General features: G+C 47.3%; 1 protein-coding gene across 2 annotated transcripts in view; it reads left to right on the plus strand.

The window, feature by feature from the left end:
- Positions 1–2,989: 2,989 nt before the first annotated feature.
- The window catches only part of Ssx2ip (SSX family member 2 interacting protein), a 34,583-nt gene continuing 25,038 nt past the window's right edge, over positions 2,990–12,534 (plus strand). For both annotated transcript variants that reach the window (XM_013350042.2, XM_013350043.2), the window contains exon 1: positions 2,990–3,242. The gene's annotated coding sequence lies outside the window, so the exon portion shown is untranslated. The remainder of the gene's footprint in view (positions 3,243–12,534) is intronic.

Raw genomic sequence — 12,534 nt, forward strand, 5'->3', positions numbered from 1 at the left:
ATGAGGGAAAAGAATCAGTGTCGAGCCTTTGAGGGAAGAAATCTCCAGAAATATTGCTACAGTTTGACTTGTCCACAGGGCAACAGCTTTGTCCCAGATATTGACAGTATAGGGCAGTAGAGGAGCTTTTGTGGACGACATAGTGGAAAGGTGGTTACCAGGGATGTGTCCTCGAAGGAGACTGAACACTGGCCCCTTCCTCCCTACCACCCCACGACTTCCCAGCCCTGCTTTGTTTTCTGGCTTATCTCAAAGTGAGCATCTTTGTTCCACGGGTGCTGCCCACCATGATGCTCAGCCATGAGCCAGCCCCAGAGCAGCAGCCTAGCCAGCAGTGGGCTGCAAGCTCTCAACTCTGAGCCATGATAACCTTCATTATTTTTAAAGTTATTTCTGGTATTTTGCCTCAGTGACAGAAAGCTGAGATAATGATTGAAGGGTAGGTGCAAGAGGCCATGGAATTTATAGGGGGCCTCTTTGCTGGCACTTTCTGTAGTTGGAATTTTCTTTGGGCCACCAAACAGCTCCCAAATAAAGACATAGAGACTTATTAATCATGAGTGCTCAGCCTTAGCTTAGGCTTGTCCCACTAGCTCTTTTAACTTAATTGAACCCGTTTCTATTCATCTATGTTTTGTCTTGAGACTTTTTACCTTTCTTTCATTCTGTACGTCCTAATTTCCTGCTTCCTCTTAGTCTGGCTGGCCCCTGGCATCTCTTTTTCTTTCTTCATGGAGCCTAAATTCTTCCTCCCTGCCTGGAAGTTCTACCTACACCTCCCCCTTAGCTATGGACTGTTCATCTTTTTATTAGACCAATCAGGTGCCTTAGGAAGGCAAGGTAAAACAGCAACATATCTTTACATAATTAAATGCAACACATCTTTACATAGTTAAACAAATGCAATACATTATTGCATAGTTAAACAAATATTCTGTAACAACTTTCTGTGCTGAATAAGAAGTTCCAGAAAAGTAAGTTCAGCTTAAGCCAAACGTGAGTGTTCCAGATCCTACTAGAAACAGCATCACAGACAGAATGTAGAAACAACCTGAAAATCTGTATGCCTTCTATTGTCTTTGCATGTAAAGATACTTGCACGTTTTTAAATGCCAGTAATTTTTTTAAATTTTTTTAAAATTTATTATGTATACAGAGCTCTGCCTGCATGTATCCCTGCAGGCCAGAAGAGGGCATCAAATCTCATTACAGATGGTTGTGAGCCACCATGTGGTTGCTGGGAATTGAACTCAGGACCTTTGGAAGAGCAGCCAGAGATCTTAACCACTGAGCCATCTCTCCAGCCCCAATGCCAGTAAATTTTAAAGTAACAGATGTTCGTTAAAGCCTGCTATTTATGTTGACATTGCTGCTTAAGGATTTTTGTTTTTTATTTCCATAGTACGGTATTTATCCACAGATGCAGCCTATACAAAGGGAAGTTTGGGGTACCTTGGTACTTTACTGTGTGAAGCAGGTCCCGAGACACAAAGGCTGAAAACCTCTCATTATTCAGACAGGTTGAACTGACTGACTTAGCTAACCCAGGAGTGAATCCTCACTGTTTCACTGCCAGAACGACATGGTAAAGATGAAGCCTTAATTGCTCTTTTAAAGAACAAATTCATATTATGATGTTTTCTTGAGACAGGAAAAAGAGTGACATTTTGGAAGAGTGGACAACAGAACTTTCAGAATGTCTCTTGGGTGCAGAGGGAGCAACCACACCCCATTAATGGTCTGATTTAGGGGGCAAGATAATCACTGGCAGTAACTAGTTTCTCGCTAGCTTCAGCCCTGCATCCCAAAGCATCTTGCTATGCTTCCGGCTGTCATTCATGTGTATTCAACATCTAGTCCGTCCCTCTGTTCTCATATCCAGTATTTCTGCGCCTTGATCTTCCATCTAGGATTGGAGGGTATGTGTAGTCCTCATTTCTCTCTCTGGTTCTTTGGTGACCGTGGCGTGCATATTTCTTGTTTTCTTTTTGTGCTGTTTTGGTCTCAAACTGCTCTCAGGACTCACTTAAAAACCCAGAACTGTTTTTCTCCTCGAGTAAACCCCTGGCCAGAACCCCACCACCTCGCCCTTTACTGGGATTTCTCCATGTAGGTTCTTCCTTTCCTCGGGGAATTTTAGGCAGACATGGTAAGGAGGGACAGGGGGATTTGGTGCTGTGCCGGTTACGTGTTTTCTCTGCACTCACCGCGTGGGTCTAGGGAGTTTTTTCCCCCGTCAACTTATAGTTCATAGGTGCCATTTCTTAGTTTTCCCCTTGCAGCTCTCTCCTCTCTAGGCCCGATTCTTCGCCTAGTTTGATTTTTTTTTTTTCTGTGTTTTACTCACATCACCCAGGCTAGCCTCGAGCTCCCACTGTACTCGAAGATGACCTTGAACTTCAGTTCTGCCGGCTCACAGACGCGCACTCTCACGTGCCTGCGCGATGTGAGCGGTCTGGGGACTGAACCCAGAGCTTCACCGACAGTATCCTTGCCGCTAGTTTTACACGGATTTTGTACCATTGACACGTTCTGCACTCAAGATTCCCGAGGCCACAACCTCTCTCCTCCAGGGCCTGACCTCATTTTGGGTGCCCTTCGGTGTCTCTCCATTCTGGCGAGCGCACCCGGCTCTCCTGGGAGCCCCGTTTTCGCTCCTTGAGGAGCCTTGGGGTTCGGGGGGCCTCGGAGGCCGGGCTCTAAAGATGCTGGAACCCTCCCCCTGCCCCCGCGGAGAGCTGGGGGGCGGGGAGCCGCGGCCGGGTGAACCCGGGCGTAACAGGTGCGGTGGCCGCAGCTGCGCCGGGGAGAGGCGCTCGGTGGCCTTCGCTTGGGGGTTTTCGGAGGCTTCGCCCTCTCCGAGCCAATGCGGGTCGCGGTTGTTCGTCGCCTGGCAACCGACGGAACCAATGGGCGGCGCCAGCGCCGGGCGGGGTGGGATGGGCGGCCGCCGCGGAAGGCGGCGAGAGGCCGGGCGGGCTAGAGGCTGCGCGGAGCTGCGTGCCGGGCGGGGGAGCCGCTGCGTGCCGCCGCGGGTGCGGGCGGGCGGGCCCGTGGGCTGCGGGAGGCGCGAGCCGCTCCCGGTGCGGTGACGGTGAGCGACGGGATTGTGACGCGCAGCCGGGGAGGCCACCGGGCTGGACGTGGGCGCAGACCCCGGGGCCGGCTCTCGGCGGGCTCGGCGCGGCCGTTGCGGCGGTTGGAGAGCGTTGCTGCCCGCCGCCTGCAGCGGGAGGTGCGAGGTAGGTACCTGGGGCTCCCCGCGCCCTTGCGGGATGTGACGCGGGCGAGCACGGGCGGGGTCTGCTCGGCGCGCGGGCTTGGCGATTTCTCAGAGGCTACCACAGGACTGATTTAGCGAGTGGTCCACGGCTGCTGCAGGGGAAGGTGCTTCGTAGTGGTCCAGCCCCACGTTTAGTGGGAGAACTTGCATCATCGCTCCGGTAGACTTGCTTGAGAAATCATTCGGCCTCGGGTTTCCCAGGGCAGTTCCGTGAACGGCGAGCTCTGGTCAGCATGCATTTCTCCTAGTGCAGATCCCCGGGTTATGCAAGTCACCTGGGCCCAGGAAATAAAACTTGCCAAATAATTCCTCATCAGCACCAGTAGAGGAATCTTGGCATTAACACCCGCAGTTCGGGCTCCTTAGTCCTGAGTGTCAGACTAATAAGTGGGGACGCTGATGCAGTTGTGAGAGCTGGGATTTCCTTCTAGAGTCTAGAATCTAGACAGTATGGAAGGTAGAGGGTTCCCCAGCCCAAGGGTGAGAGCTTCCTGGATTTGAGGTTTGCTTCCATTCGGGTTAGAGTCCAAACTGGGAGGTACAGGAGAATAGTGCTGCCGTGGAACCGTTGAGCTGGAAGAAGACCCTTCTAGCCCATGATTTAGTCTCTAGCTGGAAAGGTCTGTATATGATATGACATGTTTACAAGGCTGGATAAAGTTTGAAAAGATCTGGATTAGAAACATGCTGTCTTGAAATTTGAACAGTGGCAGATTTGTAAACTTCAATCCAGCCAAACTTAACCCATCCAGTCTCCCTCCTCCAGGAGAGCCCGTGGGCCCAGGGAGCTGAGGGCGTTCATTCAGACTAAACAAGTCTGAAAAGCTGTGACACTTTGTCCCCCGCCTGGAGTGCATGAAAGTCCCTCACACAAAATGGTTCTCTACAAGGAGGATTAGGAATGGATAGAATTCAAACCAGGGCTTTTTTGGTGACTGGTGGGGCCCCTTCAGCTTAGTCATCTTACACCCTTCTTTCCCTCCATTCCCCATCTGTACAGTGAAGATAATAAGGCCAGGGATTAAGTAACCGGGTGAAGAGCTTGAAGAAGGATGCGGAGACGCGTTTATTCTAGGTGGGAGTGTGGAGCGCTCTCCATAACGCATTGAGGCTGTGACAAGGCTTGTGCCTAGCGTCTGGACCTGCTGAGGCAGGTATATATGAAACAGGAAGGTTAACTGTAGTTTTTATTTTGTTTTGTTTTAATACCAGAGGCCTCAAACCTAGCCCAATCAAATTATGTACCTGGGTTCTCTTAAAACCGGACAAACCAGCTCTTTGGGCCAAACTGCCTAGGATGCAGATTTTGTGAAAGTGTCCTCATTTAGCGTTCAGCTAGAGAGAAAGACTTTCCACCGCGATTTGAATTCATGTTTGAATTGGAACAGTAAAGCCTAGTGTAGCCCTCATGCCTTCTATCCCGTTTACACAGGCACTGAGGCAGGAGAATAACTTGAGTTTAGGAGTGCCACCCAGCCAAAGTGGGATGATGTACTGATGCTATTTAAAAAGAAACAACACCCCTTCATTCTAAAAGCCCTCACCCCATCCCTTGGGGTCCCAGACCCAGGACCAGGCATACTTTAGGCAAGTGTTCTATTGTTGAGCCAAATGCTCCTTTATCCTGAAGCTGGGTTGCTCTGTCACTCAGCCCCAGGTAGCTGGGGTTATTGCCCTGTGACACTAGGCCCAGCTACTCTGTCTTTTACAATAGCTGTGAGCACAACTTGTTGACAGCCTTTTGTTCCTAAGAAGAGGCTGTGTCTTGGGTAATTATGGCCCCCTAGTAATGAGCATACCTCTTACCTTAAAATCACAGGCTTATGGGATGAGAGAGTGGAGAAATACGGCATTCATTTCATTATTGGTAACGGAAAACCATAGACTCACCATTTGATTCAGGTCCAGGATTCTATATAGCGTAGAGCAGATTTATTATGTTAATAAATATATTCTTTCAATAAACATCGGGCACTCAGCGGCTACTGCCAGGCCTAAGGCTGAATACTTTGTACTTAGGGACTTTTCTGTGTGGGGAAGGGGAAAAGGCAAACATGGGAGGGCTTTAGAAAGGCGTCTCAGCCGTGTCCTGCCAGGCGCTCACCAAGCATCAAATAGGCGCAGGTTACAGGTGGCTGCTGGAGCTGCGAGAGCCATCGGAGTCCAGACAGTGCTGTGAGCCTTGACAGAAGGCAATAGGAATGTCTAAACCATTTTACTGGGGGTTCTGTTGCTCCTGACATGGTAGAGTATGTCCACCCACATCAGTAAGTGACACCATCCGAGGGGCTGTAGACCTCGATGGGTCAGGGACTGCCAGAAAGTAGCCGCTTTTCACAGGACACTTATCTGGAGCTCACAGAAACCTTAAAAAAAATAGCAATGGTTCCTCACAAGCAGGTCTGTATCAAGCTTTTTTCGTTGGCCTCCATTTCACAAATAACACCACCAAATTTATTATTATGAAAGCTTGGGCATTAGCTTAGGCTTGTGTCAACTAGCTCTTAAAACTTAAATTCATCCATATTTTTTAAACCTATGATCTACCACGTGACTTTTACCACTCTCCCATTGTGTGTCCTATTCATTCTGGTCTGGCTGGCATCTCTGGCACACCCAGATTCCTCCCTGTGACTTCCTTCCTCTCTGCCTGGAAGTCCCACCTCTCCTCTCGTGCCCAGGCCAATCCAGTAGGCCATTCAGCGTTTTATTACACCAGTGACCCCAACACCTCTTCACACAATGTGCAAACAGCCCGCAACACAGGTCCTGTGGAACTGTCTTCTGTGGCTGGCTAGGTGGCGAAGATGCTGCCCACCAGTGGGCCGCAGTCAGAGCGCCGGGCAGAGCCAGAGAGATGGAGGCCCAGAAATGCCGGGGAAGCAGTGCGAGGTTCAGAGACAAGCCATGTGAATGAATAGTGAGGTCTTATGGAAAGGAAACAGAATTGTCTGGTGGCAGTCTGGAGTGCTGTGCACGCCTCTCCTCCCTCCCTCGCCACGCTGCTGTTCTTACGTTTGTCGTTGGCGAGGAGGGATGGTGACAGTGACCTACTACATGAGGCTGTGCTGGTTGCATAGTGTATGTTTGGAGCATGTCCTATGTGACAGGTGCTTGTAATTAGCCAGGCCTGGTGGCACATGTAAAATCCTTGCCTCCTGGAGGCTGGGAAAGGAGGATTCCAAGTTCAAGGCCACCCTGGGCTCCTAGATAATCCCTGTCTGAAAAAAACTAAAGCAAAGACCTAAATGTGATTCAACACAAAATCCTAAGTTCACTAAAACCAGGAAATTTGGGTGAGGTTTTTTGAATTTTGTTTTGTTGTAACTGGATTTTGTAGTTCTCGTGGGTGAACTTTGTGGATGGTGTCATTTCACAATGTCAAAGGTTGGCTGTGTCTGCCCTCCACTTTAGTCCCCATTGACCACTTCTGTATGTTCTGTCCTGATCTTGTCTACGCATCTACCCAAACCCAGTTTCATTAACTTTATCCGTCTTCCCAGAATTCTCGTTGTCCTGCCTCTACTTCCTACCTGGTCATCCCATCTATACTTCCTGCCTGGCTACTGGCCAAACGGCATTTATTTAAAATACAAGTGGCAGGGTACAGACCATTGCCCCACAGCATCTTCCATCAGAGTAGGGCTGTACCTCCCCAGTCGTCTCCTGTGGCCATCTATGGAGCGGGGGACTTAGCCAGCAAGCCACGTGTGGCATGTGCTGGAGTTGTAGCAAGTCATGTGTGGCCCGTGGTCGATGCTGGGATCGTCATCCTCTCCATTAGCTAGCATTACATAAACAGAGGGTACACGCCTTCTTTATTCTTACTCCTCGCATTATTTGACAGTCTCTGCATAGCTTCATAGATCTCTGAAACTGAAGCCAGAGTTCCTGCTCTTTACACCTTTCAGGGAAGACATAAAACAGTTGACTCCCAGAACCCTTGAATCAGTGTGCCCCATGGCCAGAAGGACTGGAAGGAATTTCAAATGGTTTTCAGTGTGATGAACAGTATGCATTTTTAGAAGTCTGTAAAGGACTTCAGCTACAGAGTGAGCTAGTTTGTATTCTGTGGTTTCTGTGTGGGTCACATAGCATGGGTGAGCGCGCACAGCATGCACGTGTCTCATGTGGGCCATTGGGTGCTTTCCCCCTTTTGTTTGAGACATGGTCTGTTACTGGTCTGGAACCTTGCACATACTGATGAAAAAACTAAAGAGAGAGATTACATACTTCAGCTAGATATTGATCTACACCTGTAAACCTGGAGGAATAACATACCGCCACAGCATTCTCAAACCTCACACATCCGAGTGAATGAGGAGCATTCTGTGAGCATGTCTCAGCATTATAAAACAACATGGCTAATGACGGGTCCTGCCTGTCTTTGCCTATGTCTTCCAGCACTTGGCTTTTCCATGGGTTCCTGGAATCCAAACTCAAGTACTCAAGGCTCCCGAGACAAACTCTGACCACACATTCTTTTGTTAATTTGTTTTATTTTAGTAATAAAGCACCATTGAATACAAAGAGGGATGTTGACAGTATCTCTCTGTAACTGTATGTCGACCCCTCCTCCTTCTCCCATAAGGCAGTGACCACTGAATCCTGCATCATTCTTGTGTCTTGTAAAATGCAGATTTATCACATTTGATTTCCAGAGTGTATAATAAAAACCAGGTGTTCATGCCCTGTCTCTTGGAACAATCTTTTTGTGGTGTATGCTTTATAATTCATGTTGTGTGTCCCTAGGTTTTCAATGGCTGCATTACAGCCCATCTTGGGAGTAGGTTCACTTTTCCCTTCTGCCATTGGAGGATGAGTGCCTGGGTTATAGTGGGGTCATACCCTGAGCTGCGCTTTGCTGCTCCCAGACCTGCTCCTGGAGTCCATGTGTGCTAGAGTCTCTCATACAGACCGCAGCAATAGTCAGGGCTGTTTGAGGACTGTACCTACAGCACGAGGGCCCTGCTGCCTGTGCTAGAAGGAAGTGACTTTCTGACAGCCACTTTTGGTGAGGAGCATCACTAAAATTGTGTCATCACATGAAATCTTTTATTATAATTTGCATCTCCACACTATTTTATTCAGCCTTTGCCCAATCGGGAGCTAGGATTAGAATCCTGTCTTTGGTGAAGTTCTTACAGAAAGAGATTGCTGTCTTGCACTGCAGGGCCAGATGGCCAAGAGAGAGGCTGTGTGGACTGGGACTGGAGTCCTGGCGCGGCTCTCTGCTCCTCATTAGCCTTGTGACCCTGGATGCATTACCTAACCCATCTGCCTTCATTGTCCTGTGCATGGAAAGGCATTCCTGCTGCATGCAGGGATGCAGAAGCGTTTAGACCAGTGTCCTGTGTTCTAACTGTACTTTGCTTAGTTCTACACCTGGTGTCTAATTAAGTTCTTGCAGCAGACTTAAGAAATAGCGTGACCCTTACCATACAAGCAAGGAGACCAGCTTGCAGAGATGGTTTGTGGGAAGGGACTTAGAATATGATCTCAGATGTGGGACCAGGCCTAAGATGCCGTCATGCTGCATTCCCCAACTGCAAATCTTCCTGATAGCCATAAACTCAACATGAGGGCTGGTTTCTAGCATAATAATAGCAGGTTTCTAGTTTTGGCCCTTCTGGTATGGTAGTACTAGTTCCTTTGTCTGTGTAGGTTCTGCACGCTTACTGGTAGCATCACTGGACTCTTATGGAGTTTACGTCTGTGGAAAAAATATATATATATACATATATATAGTCCTAGTCCATACAGGGGAAATAATTCAGGGCTTAAATTTGTAAAACTAAGAGGTTGGATTTAGTGTGTTTCTGTACCTGCAGTTAGCAGAGGTGTTTGCGATGGAATTAAAAGCTATAGTCTCCTCTGGAATGAAATTATAATTAAAGGTGTTTCTCAGATTGTCAATAATCAATTTCATTTTTGAGATTGGTGATATAAATACGGCATGCTAATAACTGAGTCTTCAGGCTCTGTGACTGCATTTAGAAGATGACTAATGTTTAAGGATTTAGTTTTAACAATTTTATTTTCATATTCCAACAATCTGGTAACTCAATTCGGTGGTATTTTAGCAGAAATGTTAGTGAGCTATCTAAAAATCGTGTGCAGTATTTAGAAGGCCAGCTGGCACCATGTTACTGTGTTCCTGGTAATGGAAAGCTGTTATTTTCTGACACTTGATGGGCGTCTATTGTAGAATCTGGATTAGGTAGGCATTGTGTCTTCTCAAGCTTGGATTGCAAGTCAGCTTGGAAAGAACACTTAGAGAATGTACGGTGTAAAGAGGCCCATGCCATGAAGGTGGGGTTTCTGGCACGTTCGTGTTCCCTTTGTAGATAGAGGACAGATCTAGGGTGACCATGGCAGAAGAAAGGGCACTGGCTAGCACGTCCTCAGCCATCAGCTCTGCGACTGCGTCTTCCCATCACCGCTCTGGTTCTTACACATTTGCCAGCATGGACACACTGCCTTGTTGTGCGCTGTTCATCCATTACTGCCCGTCATTTATGGGTGTATTTGGGTAAGCGTGTAGCTGCAAAAGATGGAATGGGTAAGAATATGAGAGATCAAGCCGGGCGGTGGTGGCATATGCCTTTAATCCCAGCACTCGGGAGGCAGAGGCAGGTGGATCTTTGTGAGTTCGAGGCCAGCCTGGTCTAGTTCCAGCTTGTTCCAGGACAGGAACCAAAAAAGCTACGGAGAAACCCTGTCTCGAAAATCCAAAAAAAAAAAAAAAATATGAGAGATCAGAGAAGAGAGTTGGTGGCTGCACTAGCAGAACTGTGTGGGTCCTCAGGTCCATGAGTGGAGATGTGTGGAGCCCTGCTGTACCTCCGGCTACAAAGACGGGGCATTTCCTACCTCTCCAGAAGCCTATGGACTAGTAGGGACCCATCCAACATGATTGCAGAAAGGTTAAGTAGGAGATTCTCGTCACCATAAGTCCACTCATTTGCATTTGTATTCCTGGTATCATTTTTGTTCCATTTCATCAAGATGTATTTAAATTAGTTTTAGAGAGGACATAGAAATGTATCTTCTTTTTTTAAAAAGAAAAGTCATCTATTAGTGAATAACAAATTATTGCAGTTTATCAGCTTAACACAGCAGGCCTGTGTCACCTCATGGCTTCCATATAGCAGGAATCTGGGACAGCTTAGCTGAATTCCTCTGGCTCAGGCTCTCATCAGGGGCCATCATCTAGGTGTTAGCCAGGGCTCAGGCAAAATCCACTTTGAACTTGCTCCTGGCTCTCAGCAAGCCCCGTGTCCTTTTGGCCTCAGATATCAGGTCCTTGTCACGTTGGCTGTCAGGCTACTCACAGTAGGACACCTCACTTGGTCCAGAAAAGAAGCTGACAGAGTGAAGAAAAAGCTGAAATGGGACCACACATTCATCGCCTGATTTTCAAAGTGAAACCGTATCATGTTGTCTGTACTGTTAAAAGCTGCTCACTAGATACAGCCCTTACCTAGGAGCAGAATGACCCAAGGCTGTCCCAGCAAGAACGGGACTCTTAGAGACTGCTTACACCAGAACTCTACAGATTGTTGATTTGTTAAGAACCCAAGTCTTTAGAGAGGATAGCAAACTTCTCTGGTGGAAAGGCTGGGTATAATTAATCAGAACTCAAAATGTTTGTGGGAAATGTCTTAGTTTTGACGTGCAGAGACAGTTTACAGGCTTGCCTAGATTTGAGACCCAGTTCTGCAGAAATGGTGTTCTCCAAGTGAAGTCACTTAAAATTGATGAAAAGGACTCAATCTTTTAATGACACTAGGCATACCTCTTTCTGAATCTCGGCAGTTGTAGATGGTTCCCATTCATACTGTTTAAGGTGGTGGGAGAAAGAAAGGGGCCCAGAGTGCCAAAAACAAAACCATAGCCTTAGGCATCCTGTTGAGCGCTCTGATGCCTAGTGTTCATCCCAAACAGAATGATGAGTTTAGGAAATCTTTCTTTCCAAAAAACCGTTCCTTCTGGGATGGATGAAGAAGGCACAGTAGAAACGTGGAAGCCGGTCGTGAGGCCTCAGGTCCCTATGTAAGATGTGCTGATCCCTGCGCTACACCAGGACTTGGCCGCAAAGATAGAGCAACATTAAGTGCAATGTCTCACTGCTTCCTGATCTTCCTTTGGGATTCTACCCAAGAAATTGCTACTAGATCACTCTTAAGCTTAGTATAGTTACTTTTCCAGAAGGCTAGAGAGCCCATGTTATGTTTGTGTGGGAAGGGCACAACATTTTCACCCAGAACCAACTACCTCGAAAGTGGTGATGTAACCTTTTTACTGAAGTTATTGCTATTTTCTAAAGTAATATAATTTTCTCTTATGGAGACTATTGATCGGAATCTGTGTTAATTCTCCCACAGGAGAGTTCATTAGATGTCTGTTCGTGCTGCCTGCAGATAGTAAGATGGTTTCTCTCTGGTGTGAAGAAGAGAAGAAATTTTGTTTTGTTCTGGGGATGAAACCCAGGGCCTCCCATTCTAGGCAATGCTCTTTGATTGAACTATGCCCCAGGCTGAGAGTGCTGAGTTCTCACTGGTCATATTGTAGGTTTTGTCCCCTCTACATTTTAGATGAATGAAATAGACTTTGGGTTCATGTAAGTTATTGATATTTCAGTCAAAGTGCACACATGGACCTCACCTGACTTGGAGTCTGGATGGCTCTCCCAGCTGTGTGCATGCACACAGTGAAAAGGATGTTAGAAAATGCCAGGATCCAGATCACATGACCCAAATTGTTACCGCCAACTTTTCCTCTATTTTGAAATGTCAGTAATACTGTGGGCGTAGCCAAGCCTGTGATGGTGCGATTTGTCATGGGTTGTTGCGGTCTCGTACAACTGTTTGCTTGATTGTGGTCCATCTGTAGTAGGAACTTTTGCTCCAGCCCCAGCTTTGTGACAGACCTTGCTCATTTTTGATACTCCCACACTGCAGTGGGTTTGCGGTAGTGTGAGGCTGTGTAACACGGAGATGCCCTGATACTGTTTTCTTTGAAATTAGCCTTAATTTATTTTAAAATCATTAAAATAAAATCTTAAATTGAGCTACAATATAGTTTGTGTGAACTAACCTCTTGGGTTTTCCGGACAAGGTACAATTGCCCTTTCTTGAAAACAGCTGGTAGAGTAACTTCTCCCAAGTCTCATGGTGTATAATTTGGTCCATCCTTAGATTGCATGGTTTGTGTGTGTGTGTGTGTGTGTGTGTGTGTGTGTGTGTGTG

This window comes from Microtus ochrogaster, chromosome 21, assembly GCF_000317375.1.
Source record: "Microtus ochrogaster isolate Prairie Vole_2 chromosome 21, MicOch1.0, whole genome shotgun sequence".
NCBI lineage: Eukaryota > Metazoa > Chordata > Mammalia > Rodentia > Cricetidae > Microtus > Microtus ochrogaster.